This window comes from Zingiber officinale, chromosome 8B (genome assembly GCF_018446385.1).
Source record: "Zingiber officinale cultivar Zhangliang chromosome 8B, Zo_v1.1, whole genome shotgun sequence".
Taxonomy (NCBI): Eukaryota; Viridiplantae; Streptophyta; class Magnoliopsida; order Zingiberales; family Zingiberaceae; genus Zingiber; species Zingiber officinale.
Genome location: NC_056001.1, coordinates 37844446 through 37862295, shown reverse-complemented (window position 1 = coordinate 37862295; position 17850 = coordinate 37844446). Strand labels below are relative to the sequence as shown.

General features: G+C 35.7%; 1 pseudogene; it reads right to left on the bottom strand.

Annotated features, from left to right (window-relative positions):
• Nucleotides 1–248: 248 nt before the first annotated feature.
• On the bottom strand, nucleotides 249–16053 carry LOC122015927 (annotated as a pseudogene).
• Nucleotides 16054–17850: the final 1797 nt, after the last annotated feature.

The window sequence follows — 17850 nt, the reverse complement described above, 5'->3', positions numbered from 1 at the left end:
CACACGGGTACACAGCCTAACTTGCCACATTAATTGTTCCTGCTCGGCCGTGAAGATAAATTTCCTGTACTTAAATTTATTTTAAGACTAAAAGAGTTGCTAATATATTAAATTCTTAAAATAGGGTAAACAATAGCGAATTAAAAGTAATGACTAATGAGTTCAGGAAATTCCAGCCACAAGATGAGCACTTCAGTAGACTTAACGGGGAGAAAAAAAAAAGGATAATGGTATCTAAAATGTTACTAGATGAACAAAAAATTCCTAATTACTCATTTAATTTCACATGAAATGCCCCAGAGTCTCGTAAAGTACAAAGCAAGGAAACAATAAGATATTACAAACCTAAAATTATTCTCCATAAAGATATTACAAACCCCTAAAGTATCTTTTATTGTTAGGAGAAAAAAAATCCACTTTAAAGCTTTTGATGGAGCTATTTACATTCGCAACAAAATTTCTTCCCGTCTGCTGAAGAGTCGTCACAAGAAGATTCGCCTTCTTCGTCGAACATCCTTATGATCATTAAGTTTAAGCGCAAATTTGAGCAGCGAGGGTGAGGATTACAATTACAGTCGATTTGATGAGGGATCAGACACCACAGCAAGACCATTCTGTAGTTGCAAATCTGGTATTGAAGCAAGTTGCTCCGCCAACGCGTTGAGGAGATCAAGGTAACCATGGAATGGGGCATGTGACTGGAATTCAATGAACAAGTCAGGGGAGTTCTTAATTCAAATGATGCATAACAGAGAATGGTTTGGAACCATAAGTGTCCGTTTGTAAGCGTCGTTCCACAAGCGTAAGTCATAGCGGAAAAGATCAACAAGTACCTGCACCAAGCAAAATTATATTACAGATTATGAAAAGCGTGGACTTAAAACTGCAATACATGAACTATGAATTAAACATTAAACTGCAATACATGAACTATGAATTAAACATTAAACTGCAATACATGAACTATGAGGAAAAGGAGAGATTCAAAAACTCCAAATTCACAAGCGAAAAGTATACAAGAAAATGCAGGGGAAAAAAGAAGAGGGAGGCGAGGGAAAGCAAGGGGAGAATTTTTTTGATCCCCAAAAATAAATATTGATTAAAAATTGTCAGCAAGGAGTCAGCCAGCTTTCTATCAGCCTCCAATAATTTAATTTGACAGTAAATCCAATTCCTTTACAACAAAACTCATGTAATCCAATTGCAACATACTTCATATTTTATAGACAGATAAAGATGCTTCAGAAACAAATGAATCCATTAAAATGTCAATGTATAGGAACTATTATAGTAAGAAGAGGAAAATTTACATGAGAAATTGCTCCTTAGAATTTTAGTCACATCATCCTTGTCTTCCGGGAAAGATAAGTACATAGATGTATGATATGAAAATATCGAAATACCTCTGTGCGCCTCAGTAGAGTAGCAAGAACCACAATCCACTCCTTAAATTTGACAGAGCACATATGTGCCAAAAGGAATTCAGCATCCAGTCGGCTCTGGAGGGTATCCATTTGAAGCTGTGAACAGAAAACATGCTACCATAAGGTAGAGCGTATTCTAGCAGTTGGATAATTACAACTGTAGTCCTTTGATTAATAGCCAATAGTCATATTTAGTCACATCTAAGTAAATCAGAAAGTTGAAAGGTTATGGAAGTCACATGGGAATAAATTGACGATAAACCAAAATGTAACAGAGTTCGAGTCATTAAAATTAGCATACATATTGTCCCCTGAGTACATTCAAAACAACATCAAACAAGCTGCTATTTCACACAAATGCTAGAACTACAACTAAGTCTTTGAGGGCTACTGCTGATGATCTTTATGCCAATCTTCTGTTAAATTGTCTCATCTGTAAGCGAAACACTCAATTTCTAAATTTTTCTTGGTTAGTCTTTATTCTAAGCTTCTGTCTCATCTCTTTTATTTTTGAATTTTGGTAATAAATGTTAGCAAGTTTGCACAGCAAAGCAGTCACAACAGCATAAAACATGAATAAGAATAAGAAAATTGACCTATAACTGAAAGGATGAAAAGGTATCCATTAGGGAACAAAAGCCTGAAAGTATATCCAGGTGTGCTATCCCTTTGGCATAATAATCCTAAATATAATCTAGATTCACAAATAAATTTGAAAAATAAAATAAAATTACAACCTTCAGTAAAACCATATACACTATATCTGTCAAAACCAATACCTTTTGCCCGATCAGTTCAAGCCCTGATGCAAAATTCTCCAACTGAGCACTACCTTGCCTTTCTTGCTGAAGATATTCCTGAAGTTGGGCATCCAAGTAAGTCAAGCTATATAATGATTCATGTAAACAAAGTGGGAATTGAAGAGGTGCTGAGGAAAAAAAGAAACTAACAACAAGATCAAATTGTGTACCCTTAACAAATGCTAAAAGCTTTGAAAGTTCTTTTCCAGACATCAAATGAGTAGCGTGGCTCTCTAAAATATTCTTGACAGATGCAATATGTGGGCTAAGGTCTTTGAATGAAATGCTGTTCAAACAAAAAAGAAGGGACAAAACCTTTTGGAAATTGTTCCAATTTAAGATGCAAAACAAAGTGTCAGATACCTTCTCGAATAAGATGATTGTCTGCGGGATGTAAAGCGGAAAAGGAAATAGCCCAGAAGTTTAGGAGAGAGCTGTCAGACTCTGTTGTAGAATTTTCATATTCCCTCCCAGATCTAAGTAAGAACCGCACCTGAGTTATCATCTTGTGTAAGTACTTTTGCAAGAGCTAAAGTATATCAGCACTGGCAACTGAAAAGGGCATATGTTACAAAAACATACCAGTTCACCAGCAAGTTCATATAAAGATTCATCAAGTGTTGCCTGCATTATTACAAGCGCACCCAAAGATTCAAATTTTCTTGCGGGTAAGATATGAAAGTCTTAGATGTAGATTGTACTTGAAGTAGGCAAAGGGCACAGTACTGGCTCACAGCAGGACCTTCTAATTTAGCTATAACCTAGAAAATATGCAAAAAAATAAACAGGCGATAGGAAAAATTGCAAATGAAAAAGAAATTCATATAACATCGACCATGTTGAACATTGCCAATTAAATTTTAAAAAGTGACGCTTCACTGTATCATATCTTTTTCTAATGCTAGAGTTATTTCATGGTCATACATGCTTTAAATTAGACTAGGTAACCACTTATTCCAAAAGCTTACTCTATCAGGAAAAGATGGCTATCCATCTTTTCATGTTCTCGATAAAGGAATTAATTCTTAGATCATTCTGCCTGAAACAGATTACACATTGGTTTTACATGCCAATACAAAGAACTCAGTAACAATGTACACCAAGTCAAACAGGAGCATTTTAGGTCCTTGGCTAAGGCTCTATTGAGGCAAGATCATGTTGTTATTCTTCATTTCTTTCTTTTCCATGGTGTCGAACAAAACCATCTCATACTAACACAGTAAGCCAATTGGCTCCAGTACTCATAAACCCATAGGAAATTTAGGAAAATCCACAGGAAGCTAGGAATCACTAATTTCTCGAGCCAAGCACCAAACCGAACATCAGACTCAAGACTGCAGACCTTTTCCTCACTTGTAAGTTGGAAGAGTAGACCATGCTTTAATTTTGTTTCATCTAGCTGTTATAAATGAGGCAAACTGTTCTTGCCCTCATGTGCCAGCGCCCAAATATAATTGAAACATGATCACAACTATGTCAAAGGGCATTTGTTGCTATCTCAGTGCGGAAGGTTTGGCATGTGGACTCAGCAAGTGGAAAGGGTCGTCAAGCACACTTCCTCACTAAACAATGAACCTAAAGTTCATGGTTGAAAATGGAAAACCTCTCCTCTTCTGTGCCATTTACCTTTTCAGAGTAGTCTTCTTTATCTTCTTCCCCCTCAGTCCTAATCCTCTTTTCTTTTCCCATTTCTTATTGTTCATCTTTCTCCCCTTTTCTTGATCAGTGGGCAACTGACACATGTTGCATTGGCCATATATTGAAAGGGTATTGTTTCGGCCAGTCATCTAGAATTGAATGCGATTGAGAACCTTATAGACTAAATAAATCAAGCCCAACACTTGGATTGACTTAACTTAATAGGGGAGTTTCTTTTAATTACAGATAAGATCTAAACACTATATATTCCTTAAGATGTCATGTTTGATTACCCACTTACATCAAAAGCTACAACTAGTAAAAAAGTCTCAATGGACATATGAAACTAGAACAGGAATTGTTGAGATAATGAACCAGCAGTCACATAGTTCATAAATTCAATAGAATAGCAAGCAAAACAAGATATTGAAATTGAAACATGTAAATGACACGTTTATTAACAATGCAGATGAATCATATTATTGATTTAGTACCAGTATATAGCAAGCAGCTGTCCTGTACCATCTTCGCTGGAAGCAATCTTCAAACAACCTTAGTGGAAGAAACCAAATCATCACGAGGTGAAATAGGATTGAAAAACAAATGTGGTGAAATCTGACATTTACATGTTCATGCTAATCAGAAAAGAATAATCAGTTGGGATTGCCTCTTTAGCCAAGTATAAATTCTTTGAATGACAACATCTGCAGTTGTTTGTGATGAGGCATAAACATTTACTAGATAATTTTCAAATATGGCTTGTCAGCTGAATAGAACAGAAGTTGCCTTGCAGTATCTGAGTAATCAAGCTTACTTGCTAGCAAACTTAATTGGTCCAAATGTTACTTTGTTGTTAAATGTTAATCTGCACAATTATAGGATCTAATAGTAATGAAAGAGTGAATACCATTGTAATTAGGAGTGCAAACTAAAGATTTCAATCACGGTGCTGGGCATGGTTAATCACCATATATCACCTTACTTTCTTATAATGATAATAAGTCATCGTCACGCCTATACTCGATGCTCACTGTCAACAAGCTATATGTCTGTTCCCGATTGGAATAATAAGCTGAAAACCAAACTCAAACAAGCTAGATATTAGATAAATAGATAATTTATATGGAGAAAAGAGTGAAACAAAATCAGAAAGTTATATAGCAGAGAAGTTCAATGTCTTGCCCATAAAATAACCAACATAAGGTATTATTTGTACATTTAACAATGAAAAGAGATCTGCAGATAATAAGTGAACATACTCAGTTGACCTTCCAGCAGCAGAGAATAAATCACCCCAATGACGAGCATCAGTTTTCCTTGCAACACTAACAACAACTTCCAAATATTCTGGAAAATTCTTTATTAAATTACATGTCTTGTCTAGGAGTGAATTGCCAGAAGGTGACATCACTGAAGATAACTGATTCTTGGTTGTATTTTGCCTAATCATCAAATGCACAAACCATATAAAATCAAAGTCATTGTGGCAAAAAAAAAAAGACGAATACGCTCGCCCCCAGCGCCCCCGCCAACCCGTCCAAGGGCCAACACGGAGGAGGTAAATCACGGACGGCTACTAGCCTTTGGAATAGTGACTAGCACATAAGAGAGGTATTTACCTCGGCTTTTGCCAAGATTCAAACCCCAAACCTCATTGTGACAAATATAAAATCAAAGTCATGATAGAGGTAAAGGTGGTGAAATGCATCTATAAGACAAGAATTTATTAGGTAATAGATCCTTTATGTTAAAATGCCAAATGAAAACATTGAAAAGAATGAGGTAATACAATGTTGTGAGCGAATACTATATCTCATGATGTTTGATAGCACAATGCAAGGTGAAGCAAAATCAGAGAGACATGAAGCTTAGCAATATATTACATTTCACAACAAAATTATGGCAACCAAAAGAAATAATAATTAAAAAACCATGCTTAATCAGACTTATCACTGATATAACTCAAGCAAACTACTAAATTGAAATTTTACAAGCTACTAACATGAACTTGATTGGATTCATTTAACATTTCTCAAATGGAATCGATGTTCAGCTTATTAGCTAGTTTAACATTTCTCAAGGTGTTAGAGTTCTTAGCAGATAAGAAAGGCTTTTGTACAGTATTTTTTTTATAGCATTTGCTAAAGTAGACAGCTAGCATGAAACAATAAAAACTGCTCAAGTTGTGCAAACTAAGAGTAGAAAGGTGTACATCGTAAATTTTATATTAATATCAAATACTAGGTCTGTATCAAAGAACAGATGATGTAAAAGTTTTCATAACATACACAACTTCAATTCTAGTGTTTCAAGAAATGTTATTAAAGCCTCAAGGCAAACTATAGCACTAAAGCAGCACACAAATTAGGCAGCAAAGGCTGAGGCATGTGCTAATGTCAAATGAAAGAGAATTGATTTGCATAGACTATGGCATTACTTGAAGGCAATACTGAAGGAAGCCCAAGTAAAAGAAAAAGTATCTAGTCAATATGCACATAAATCTAATATATTAAGCAAAAAAATGAACAAGATATGCAAAATATAGCAGTAAAACAGAAAGGGAAAGTCCAGTAGCATTGAGAAAAAATTAAAATTAAGAGAAGAGAAAAATAAATTTGAGAAATGTCACCTTAGTTTAGATCCAAGTTACCATGGGGGAGTGAATGGTTGAGTCTAATGGAGGGCGTCTAAAGGATTAGATGAATGAAATACTATTTACTTGGTTGAAGCATTTCTGATTAATGGTTCTCTAGAAATAATTAATCGGTTAATTTGCTAATTTGGACAGGTGATAATAATTGATACCAAGCTTGTAAGCACAGTGAGATTTTTAGAAAAGATTAACTACATGGTGATAGAGTCAACATTGAATCTTATATGTTGCCAACTAGCATGGTTTGGGCTATGGACTTTGGATCTCAACAATGACATCAATCCTTAAGCAATAGAGATTAGCTCCACATGAAAAGTTATGGTTAATTATGTTGCTTGTAGGCTTAGACGAGTGAACTATTAACTTAGTCTTAAATATTTTTGATAAATAGTTTGGCCTTACAAAGTCAATGAGTCAAATTTTTTTTCATATGACCAGATGGTAACAAGAAAATGACATTAACATTAGTCATAAAATTAAAAGAGATTTTTTAATCAAGAGGGAAAAAGTTCTCTGCTAAGGTTTCTGCCGCTTCCCTCTTTTTCCACAACGACAGACCATCAGCCGCAATTGTCTACCGCCTACAAGCCCCAACCACCACCTTCCCCTCAAGATCTGGCTGCGTAAGGAGGATTGCTTACTAGATGAGGATTGCTTACTAGATCATGTGTGAAGATTTTGTGGTATCACTAGACTTTGCTAACACCCTTCCACCCCAATCCATGACCAATTACTCCTGTGAGCCAACCACTCCTCCTTCAGAATTGGTAGCGCTGGTAGCGCAAGGAGTCCTAGCCTCCCTAATCATGCATGGATATCGTATGGCATCCCTTGGCTTTTCAGAAGCCCTCTCCACCACAATTCATGAAAATATTTCGTCCTAGAACACCTCAACCATGCTTGTAATGATGCCTATAATTGACATCTTTTACATAGCAATAGAACTCCAGATTCTGATACGAGAATGAATTAGTTAATTAACACTAGCAGGTGGTCGGTTCTTTAGTTGAGATGACATCCAAACACACTAGTCGTATAGAAACAAATTAATAAATAAAAAACAAAACCATCATTGGCATGGAAATACAAGATAGTAAATAAATAGACATAAAGGCAAAAGATATGGGTATCAGTGGCATTAAAATTATTTATTGGCAAATTTCATGAATAGGGATACAATGAGAATGAACTAAAGTTTTGTATAATCATCTTAAAAATAAAATACCATGGAACTTGCATTTCTCAATGCAAATGATAGATGCTCTATAATAAATGGATAACAAACTCAATGACTCTATCAAATCTAGCATACCTGGAGACCTCAGCATCAAATACAGTAAAGAGAAGCCACTCTAGGCAGTGTGAAAAGTGAGGCTTTTCTGCTGACAAGCATGCCAAGTGCAATGCTTCTTCATTTTTGTCCCTCTAATGAAGAAGTATAAATAAGAAGAAACTTCAATGTCAGAATCTCAGGCTTTCAGAGTGCCACATTACATATTAGCTAAATTTTAACTATCTTGCTTCCTTTAGTCTAAACCTTGTAAACCACATCCTAGATCTAGCCCATAATTTAGACTATTTAACAAATCTAGTCAAAGGTTGCAAAAAACACAAAACAATCTCAATTTACTATTCAACAGATCAGGACAACTTCTGAACCACAATTAACCTAGCTGTTTGCTTTTCATTGGTCAATGATGTTTAAGGAAAAATCCAATCAGCATAGCTTCAAAGTTGAGTTTAAATGAATGCTAAATGCTATGTTATTGAATCTAGCAATAGCGGTTTAGGTACAACAACTCAGAATGCACACTTTCATGCTAGCTGGGTATATATACCTGATGCTGCCAGCAAAGCAATATAATAGTTGGGATGAAATATAGTTAACAGATTGCTACATTTGTTAATTAATCAAAAGTCCAACCTAAACTAATTGCTTTTTCACTTTGGTTTATATCTGCAGAAACACCTAAAATCAAACTAAATTTGGAAGTTCACCTAGAATCATTCATGAAGTTTCATGTGCATGCAGTTCCATACCATGTTGTACCTATTATATATATAGAGATACACAAAGTGACTAACTTCTTTCAGGAGACATCAATTTCTTTATGAACAATTTAACATAAACACAACAATTTGTCTTACCACATAAGGCAATAGAAATTTGCTTATTATTTGGATAGTATATACATATTATCATTGTAATTGTGTTGTGCCATGTCTTTCTATTGAAGTGTTTACTGAAACAATATTAAATCATGATAATAATTGCTGTAAAAAGCACTTTGTTCAGATGAAAAGGAACATAAACTAATTATAAAGAGTATGTTTTCCACCTCAAGTTCTAAATCAACACTTTTTAATCTCACGAATTCTATAGGGAAAAATAGTAAGCCTCAACCATGCAGACCTAACTTGAGAGAGCTTATCCTAATTGTTTTAAGAAACAATGAAAGGCTAAAAAAAACTGCCATAGAAGTCTAAACAATTTCAGCAAAGCTTGAAAGAAAATCACTACCTGAAGAAGATGGCGTAGGAGCCAATGTAAAATGGTCTGAGCTTGAGGCGAAGGTACGTTCAAAGCATGGGAACTCTGAGCAGGCTGAAAATGACATCCTCTGAGACACACCAACCACAACCCCTATGTTTGGAAGAAGTCCCAAAGGATAAACCTCTCGATCAAATTCAAATTCAGGATCCAGCTACAACGTGAAAGGGAAAAAAAAATCACGAAACAGAGTACACAAATCATAGTTAACTGTATACAAGCAAATCCTCCTTGATTGTGACTCAAAAAAAGGCTGAGCCACCAAAGCATTAAATGTTTAAACCTTACATGGTGCAACTTTCCCATAAGAGGTAATTTTATGGTACTTGAGCTATGATGAGAGTTTTATACTGAAAATGTTTAATTATTGTTAATTATTAAAAGTTATATAGAAATTATGTGCTGCTACAATTGACATTGTTCAAAACAGAAAATTCGGATGCATCTACATGCCATCAGAAAGTGGCCCACCTTTTCCTTAAGCTAGCTTGTTAGCACAATGTGGCAGTATCAGAAACTTTATCTTTGGATGGCTTTAATTATGTTGATGTAAGGACCTACTGAAAACAGACCAGTGCAAGACAGAAAGGTTTCATGCAAGATCTGAATAATGACAAGATGATACAAACTAGCGCATTATCATTAAGGCTTATACTCATAAAGTTAGGTTGATGCTTGTCGATTGCCTATGCCATAGACTAGAGGTCGAAGAACATACTTCCCAGGTCACAAGAAATAAAACAATATATTCATAAATACCAAGAGATGAACATACCTGCAAAAAGTCTTCTTGTATGAAAGGATCTACTCCAGGTGATGGATACCAGACCTGCAACATAGAGTTTAGCACTTTAAAAGTGCATTTGAAACAATCACATGAAAACACAACCAACATTGGCATCAACTTTTCCAAATCACATAAGAATGTAATCATGCAATAAAGGCTGAAAACAATGATACTCTTATACCTGCATTCCCTGATGGCCATAGTCTAGCCAGGAAACTTCCTCAATGAGGTTTGACTTCTCTTCAGAATGACCACAAATAACCCAAAATAGTTCAACCGAATTAGACAACAATTGCTCATGTCCATCATCCAAATCAAGAACTGAAAGTTCTCCATTTGCCCTCAGTATTAAACATCTGACATCATAAACAATCGTAATTATAAGCTCAGTCTGATCTTAACATCTGAGAGAAAAGGACTGCATACCTTGAGGGTTGTTGAGATGAAGTCTCCAAAAGTCGAGATTTGTTCTTTTCCGATGAATCTTCTGTGAAATCAGGAATGAATTTCATTGATGCAGGATGGCTCTTTGCGGTCATTATGGAATGTTGAAAGCTGTTCCTTTTTTTATTATTTCAATCACAAAAGGCGCCTTTATTTCACACATTTATGCTATAACAGCTGCAACCAAGCACTGTAAAGGCAAATAGAAAAGAATCAAATTTACTACCTGAAGAATTGGAGTGCTAGAAGGTGATAGTTCTCCCAAAATCTTCACATGGAAAATATGAACATCCAATGGACGGTAAGTAACAAGTATATAATCTTGGAACACATCCATGACAATTGGTTTCCCGAGAAATGTCTTTCAGTAAAGGAAAGAGCTCTGATCAAGATGATATCTTGGATAAAACAACAACTCATACCTACAAGAATATGTAGACCTCCATTAAAATCTAATAACTTTGGTAGCAGGATTTGGACAGTTCATAAAGCAACAGAAACACAAAAAATGCTAGTTATACATAGCTATTTCAAGAATTTAAAACCTTGGATAAGGCTTGGTTTTTGTTTGATATGACTTGTACAAACAAATAGTTCTATTAATATGACATTAGGCGGGACAATATCTCCTGTTGCAGTGTTTGAAGACTCAAACTCTGCATGCCTAAAAAGAAACTCATAGTAACCAAAACAATTCTAAATCAAAAAACATTAGCAACTTAGAAACATCAAAATAAGCTTATCCCAGTTACAAAAGCTATGCCAAAATTGCTGAATACCCTATCTTAAGTTTGAAGGCATTAAATGGCAAAAGTTCACCCATCATCATTCATAAGAAGCACTATGAAAATTGAAAACAGATAAAACCAAGTTTAAAGGTTAAAATTCTTACGTGTTGGAAGATTCAATATAGTTACACACAACAATAATCTTGCTGAGCCATAACAAGCCTTTGCATTCAATTTTCTGCTCGAGTAACATCTCCAAATACACGCCATTTTTTGAAACGCAAGTCGTAGAGGATAAGACCATGGACGCCTGCAACTGCCAAGTACGTACCATCTTTGCTAGCAACAACATGTAGAACAGGCCAATTTTGTGATATATAGGTCACCTGGTTCACAAGTATTCATAGACTTTATTAACAATACAACAAAACCATTTGCCCGAAACAAAGTATTTATTCATATAGGAGATATTACCGGTAGATTAAGGTGCACAATCCTAAGTTCATCTGTATCGTCCAGCTGCACAATGAGAACTCTATCTTCCCCATAAATGATCTGCCGAGAATATGATGTGCCTGAAAGCCCTCTATTAAGGCAGCATTTTCCGAAGAAAATGCTAGAATCCTCTCTAATGATTTTTCTTCAACTGCATAAAGTTTGTATCCAAACTCATCCCAGTGAACTTGCAAAGTACCACCAAAAAAAGGTTCAAATTTCAAGTCCTGATTAGGCTTAACCATAGGAGATGAAACTGAACTCAATCCAGTTTGACGAATTGTGCACATAATACGGCAGCCAGATGCAGACCAAACTGTAAGCCCTCTAAACTTCCACCCCACTGCCAATGCACAATTATCAGGTGTCCAAGCTATACAAGAAACAGGACCTGTATCCTACAAAGAGTACCTATAATTCATAGAACAGCTAGCTAGTTTCTCATTTTACTTTTTCATGAAAAGAGCAAAAAATAATAAGCTTTAGATAGAAAGGACAAGGGAACTATAGGTTTCAGAAACTATAAGCTAATTGGCTGCTTATGGAACCTAGACAAAAATAATAATAAGATCAAAACTGTTGCTTTTGACATAATGAATCATGAAGTCTGTGCATCTCCTTTTCAGATTGCTAAGGTACTTCTATAATTTTCTCACGAAGCAATCAAGCAAGTCAATCATATTCGTGGATAACACTGACACCAAATAACATTGAGCATAGCCGACCATGAGAAGGTAAATAAAGCATCTTATAAGTTCCGAGATCAAAAGTCAAAGTTCTTCCAGTTTGTAAAATTTAACAAAGATCATGGAAATATGACAGATAATAATACATGAAGCTCACGCATAATAAAGACATCAGCAAAAACACAAGCACACACACAATACATGCCAAAAGAACTTCCAATGACTCTATTAGCAAACGTGAAAGCTTCACTTGGATTCAAAATTTTAATCTTGAACTTTGTAAGTTATCAAAACCTTGCTAAACCATACAAAAGTTTAAAAAACAACATAATCCATATTTCCTCATAGTGAAGGGATTAAATCAGACAAAAAATCTCATATAGAAGAATTTTTTTGAAGTGGGTCAACTAAATGTCTCCATCAGTTGCCAACAGTCATTAAGATCCCACTGGATGGGTGGACCCTCCCTCCAATTTGTCTTAGCGACTTATATACAAGTTCATACATATTACACAGCAGTACAAATGGATCCAGTAATCATTCAAAAAATGTGATATTGATGGTTTTTATCATTCTATAACTATATGAGAATCCAGAAAAAAAAAATATATAGTATTTAATTAATTCAAACAACAGAAATATTACTTTCACAGATACATATACTTGATGGCTAAATTAGAAAGGTGGACTAAATTATCAACTCTAACACTGCCTTCGAGGTAGAGTATGAACCATGGATATTAGTTGATGCTCAACTAGCTGTACAAAATACAAAGGTAGACAACAAATAGGTAAATAAGCCTTGGTGCGTGAGGAAGATATGCTATGTTTGATGGTGCTACAAATAGAATGATCTTTTGAAGCACAAATTTGACCAACAACTTCATGAAAGAATGCTCTTCACCACTGCACTACATCTATGTTTTAGTAGATCAAATCTACACAAACAAGAGCAGCAGAGTTACATCACAAGGAGAGACAAGTCTTTATTTGGTCCTCCACCTCAGGCAACAAAGAAGATTTAATGTGAAAAGCAAAAGATGAGATCTGGAAATCACGACATGATTGAAAAAAGAAGATAAATCAGATGCTTGTTCATGTGGGAGTAGAGATAAGATGAGCAGGGAGGTGATCATGCAGATCTGGTAACAGAGGCACGGTGGATCCATTTTCATGTGAGCAGGGGGGCAGGAAAGGAAGTTGAGCCGAAGAGGGAGGATGCAGTACATCAAACAAACAGCCTCCCCTTGAATGGGAGGAGGGAAGAATAAAACCTATTTAAAAAAACCTAATTCATGTACCAAGTCGAGAAAATAAGCACTTCTGAAATCAGAAAATGAGAAAAATTACACTCATGTATATAACATTCCAACATAATATTTAGTGCCAAACTAGCACTGCAGGACTAAACTATGCTCTAATATGTGAGACTCCTAAAGTGATTACATAATTAGGCAATATAATTACATAACTTGGAACTCAAAAAATAATAATAATAAACCCAATTTACAACTTATTAGAACTATGCGGGCAAAAAATATTTATGCATTTAAGGAGTCATCTCTCTCTAGTAACACAATATTCAGGAACCAAAAAAATTCAGAGAGAACTTGAATAAAACATCAAAGCAAAAAATCTAGCCTAACTACAGTATCTGATACTTACCCCCAGTCATACAATGATATTGTTCGTAGAAGAGTTGCATTCTCTGCCAGGTCATATAACTCCACAACACCTCTGCTACAGCCAACGGCAAGGATCTGCTGATCCGATGCAACAGAGGCACACATTGAGACTTCTGAATTGAACCACCTTTCAGCTTTAATAGATTGTGTCTGCTTCAGTCCCTTCTTATTTATAGAACAAAGAGCAATTTGACAACTGGAGAATAAAACAACAGTAATCTCAGTTGTAACGACAATTCTAGCTGGACAACAGCTGAACATCTTGGACAACACTGAGCAGACTCTTGAACACTAGTGTCCTCTATAAGAGGAGCTGAAGATGCATCCAGTAGGGAATATGGTGGTTGGCAACAAATTCTCAAGATACTAGGGAACTGGATATTTAAGAATTAGCAGGTAAACAACTTGCATCTAAAAATGAAAATAGACAGGCAAAGAAACTTCAGATTCATGATGATCGAAGTTACAGAATCACCAAAATATTAACAAAGAAAAAACACATATACCTCCCCATTCCATGAGACAAGTTGTAATTGCCCATTAGAAAGTCCAAAGAGCATGTTTTTGCTATCGCACACAAAATTGCAACTGAGAGACAGATGACATAACTAACAAAAATAAGTTTATGATTGAGTCAGAAAAACGACTTGGATTTTCAGAAATAGTATCATACGTTACTAATTTTTTCTCTGAAAAGAATGCCTTCTAAAAGATAACTAATGAGATATTAGCAAGAACTGGACCAGGCATTTGCTTGCCACCAATCAGAAGTCTTTTTCCAGAAAAATGGATTTTATAAATATGGAGATATGATAAAGAAGTCTGCAGTAAAACCAACAAACAAATAAGAAAATCATATAATGGCACTTTACTAATAGGGTATATTAGTTCAGTTGCTAGCACTACCATAATTTGAACACAACACTTTGTGTTCCAACACCATGTTAAGGATTGATTGGTCCGTCTATAACATAAAAAAATAATAAAAAATAAAATGTTAATTAAAAAAAAAAGGCAGCCCGGTGCACGAAGCTCCCGCTATGCGGAGTCCCGGGGAAGGATCCATTGTACGCAGCCTTACCCTGCTTTTTGCAAGAGGTTGTTTCCAGGATTCGAATCCGTGACCTTTTGGTCACAAAACAACAACTTGACCGTTGCGCCAAGGCTCCCCTTCAATCATCTCTTCTTTAATATTTATGAAATTGATAGTGGATATTTTACTTCTGTTACCCTTGATAAGAGTACTAGGTAATAACACTTTTCTCAAGTTTCATGAAAGTAAGTCCAATCAAGAGTCCAAACACATGCGTTCTGAATTCAAATCGTAAAATCAAGTTTCACTGTTATTTAGAGAATCAACCAACCCTGTATGGTAATTTTGAAAGGAGAGTAATATATCGATTGGCAATAGTAAGCAATCACAAGTCCCAGCTTTTAATTGAGTCATGCACATAAATACTTCTCAGTTACTTAGTTGTATATAGATGTGCTTGCACCTGACACTACGGCTATGGCAATACAACGAAAACTCCTGAACCACAGCAGGCATGAAAATTGAAAAGGACCAGACCAAATTATATGACAAAACATGATTCTGTGTCTTGACCACATATTAAGGACCTCGAAGTAGAAACAAGGTCCTTCAGGAGAGACAATAGGATAGAGGCCAACGCAAACAGCCAGAAACAAAGAATGCAGTCCCGTCGTCACTTACAAGAACTGCGATCGACTTGGTATCAGGGCTCCAAATCGCTTGTAGATTCTCTCAATCTCTATCAACGGAGTCGGCATCCCTCACGTACTTGCCCAATCTCACTTTGTGCTGCAGGATCGTGCGCACCCGTCAAATAAAACGAGAGCCAGGATAGGGAAGCAGGGATGAGGGACGAAGCGTACCTGGGAGGCGCTCCAGAGCTCAAGGTGAGTGGAGGAGACGACGAGGAGAAGGCGGTTGATGATCTTGAGGTAGACGACCCGATCAGAGGAAAATGTAGAGGAGGAAGTAATGGTGGTGGTGGTGGCTGCGACGCTCTCGAGGGGGATGACCTGCAGCCACCCGTAGGCCGTGTACATCTTCGCCTCCGGTGACAACGAAGACGACTAATGAGGGCGGGTCGGGCGCAGTTCAGATCAGATCTGAAGCAGGAGGAAGAAGCGTCGGATCGGACGGGAATTAAGTGGAGAAAGAATAATGAAGCGTAAGATTTTAACGGTGGATGGGAGCGTCATCGTTGGATCCTACATCTCCTATCGCCCCCACGTCGGTAATCATACCCGTTTCAATATTGTTTTAATTATTGATTATTTTTTATACATGAGCGAAGAAAATGGAATAGTTTGTTTTATTAGTTTGATTTATTGCGTGACAATTTTTATGTTTCAAAATTAGAGTACTTTAGAGAAAGAATATAATAACTCTTCAAAATTAAAATACCTAAATTGATTTTACAATTACGTAGGAATAATCTATTCCATAAGATTAATCATGAATGACAGAATTTATCAAAAATAGGAGGGGAGCTTTGGCAACCCTAAAATTAGGGCAACGTGACTTTGAAATCACGAATTCAAGTCTTAAAAATAACATTTTGTAAAATACAAAGTAAGACAACATAACATATAATAGAATTTTATGATTATGGGACTATAATATCGGTAGGACATTCATATTTTATAAAAAAATAAATATTTTTTATATCTCTGAGAGGCTATGCTATCACAGTAGGGCCTCCAATTGCCACCCACTAACTAACTGGATTTATCATTTTTTTAAAAAAAAATAACCTTCTACAAAATATATAATAAGACTACATATCTAACTTCTTGAGACTCCGCACTTCGTGCCAGTTGCCCTTTATTGTCAAAATATTCCTCAAAATTTTATCAATTGATCTGTATATTCAAGATGCATCCAAATCAATTCTATAGGCCCACATTGTCCCATTATGCAAACATTACTAATCTTTGCATCATAAAGAACAATTCTAAAGCATGGCATTATCTTAACTCTGTTGTTGGCTAAAGCAACAATGTCAAATTATTTGGGAAAACAAACATTGAAAGTTATTTCATAAAACGATGTTCCAGATGGAATCAACAGATTTGCCTCGTTGGTTCATGAGGAACAAAAATGCAGAAATGAAAGAGAAGCGTCTTTATTTCAACGTAACATGGGCATCGTCCAATGCCTTCGATGCTGCCGCCATTCACAAGTTTCAATTTTAGGGCTCAGCTTTTTCAAAAAACTGCTTCTTCAACCAGTCGAAAGGCTGCCAAGATAAATGCAAAATCATTAAATTAAATGAAAAATCTTAATAGAACAACAACTGATACAGTTTGTCCGCCTATAGAAGAGTGAAATCTCAAAGTCAATGACTACACTGAAAAAAAAACACATGAAACACACAAATAAGGTAGAGTTAACTTAAGAATAACTGAGGTGATTAAGACTTTTAACATTGATACACAACATGACAATAAGACAAAGATTGATGATAATTTAGAAGCCATCTAATATGGAAGTTATACTCTATTTCACAATGATGATTTATCTCAATAGTATTTGATGATGTTGATAAAATTCCTTATGCACATTTCATTGTGATTCTTAATTCCATTATTTTCAATATTATTCAATGTCAAAAGTATTTCCAAATAGAATAGAATTCTTTTTAATATGTTTTATAGTTTTTACTATTTTTTCTGAAACCCATAATTCAAAATGGTATTATAATAGTTTGAAGAGGTGCTTAGTGATCGTCCCACCCCACCCCAATCTAGCTGCCTATAAGAAAGATTCAGAATGCCATTGATTTAGTATCAGGAGCTTCCTTATCGAATATGCACATGTACCGAATGCCACAAGAACAAAGGAGATGCAAGGCAAGTGGAGGAATCAATTGCAAAAGTGTTTGTGCTAGAAAACAACAGTTTGTGTGCTTGCCCTATTTAACTTGCTT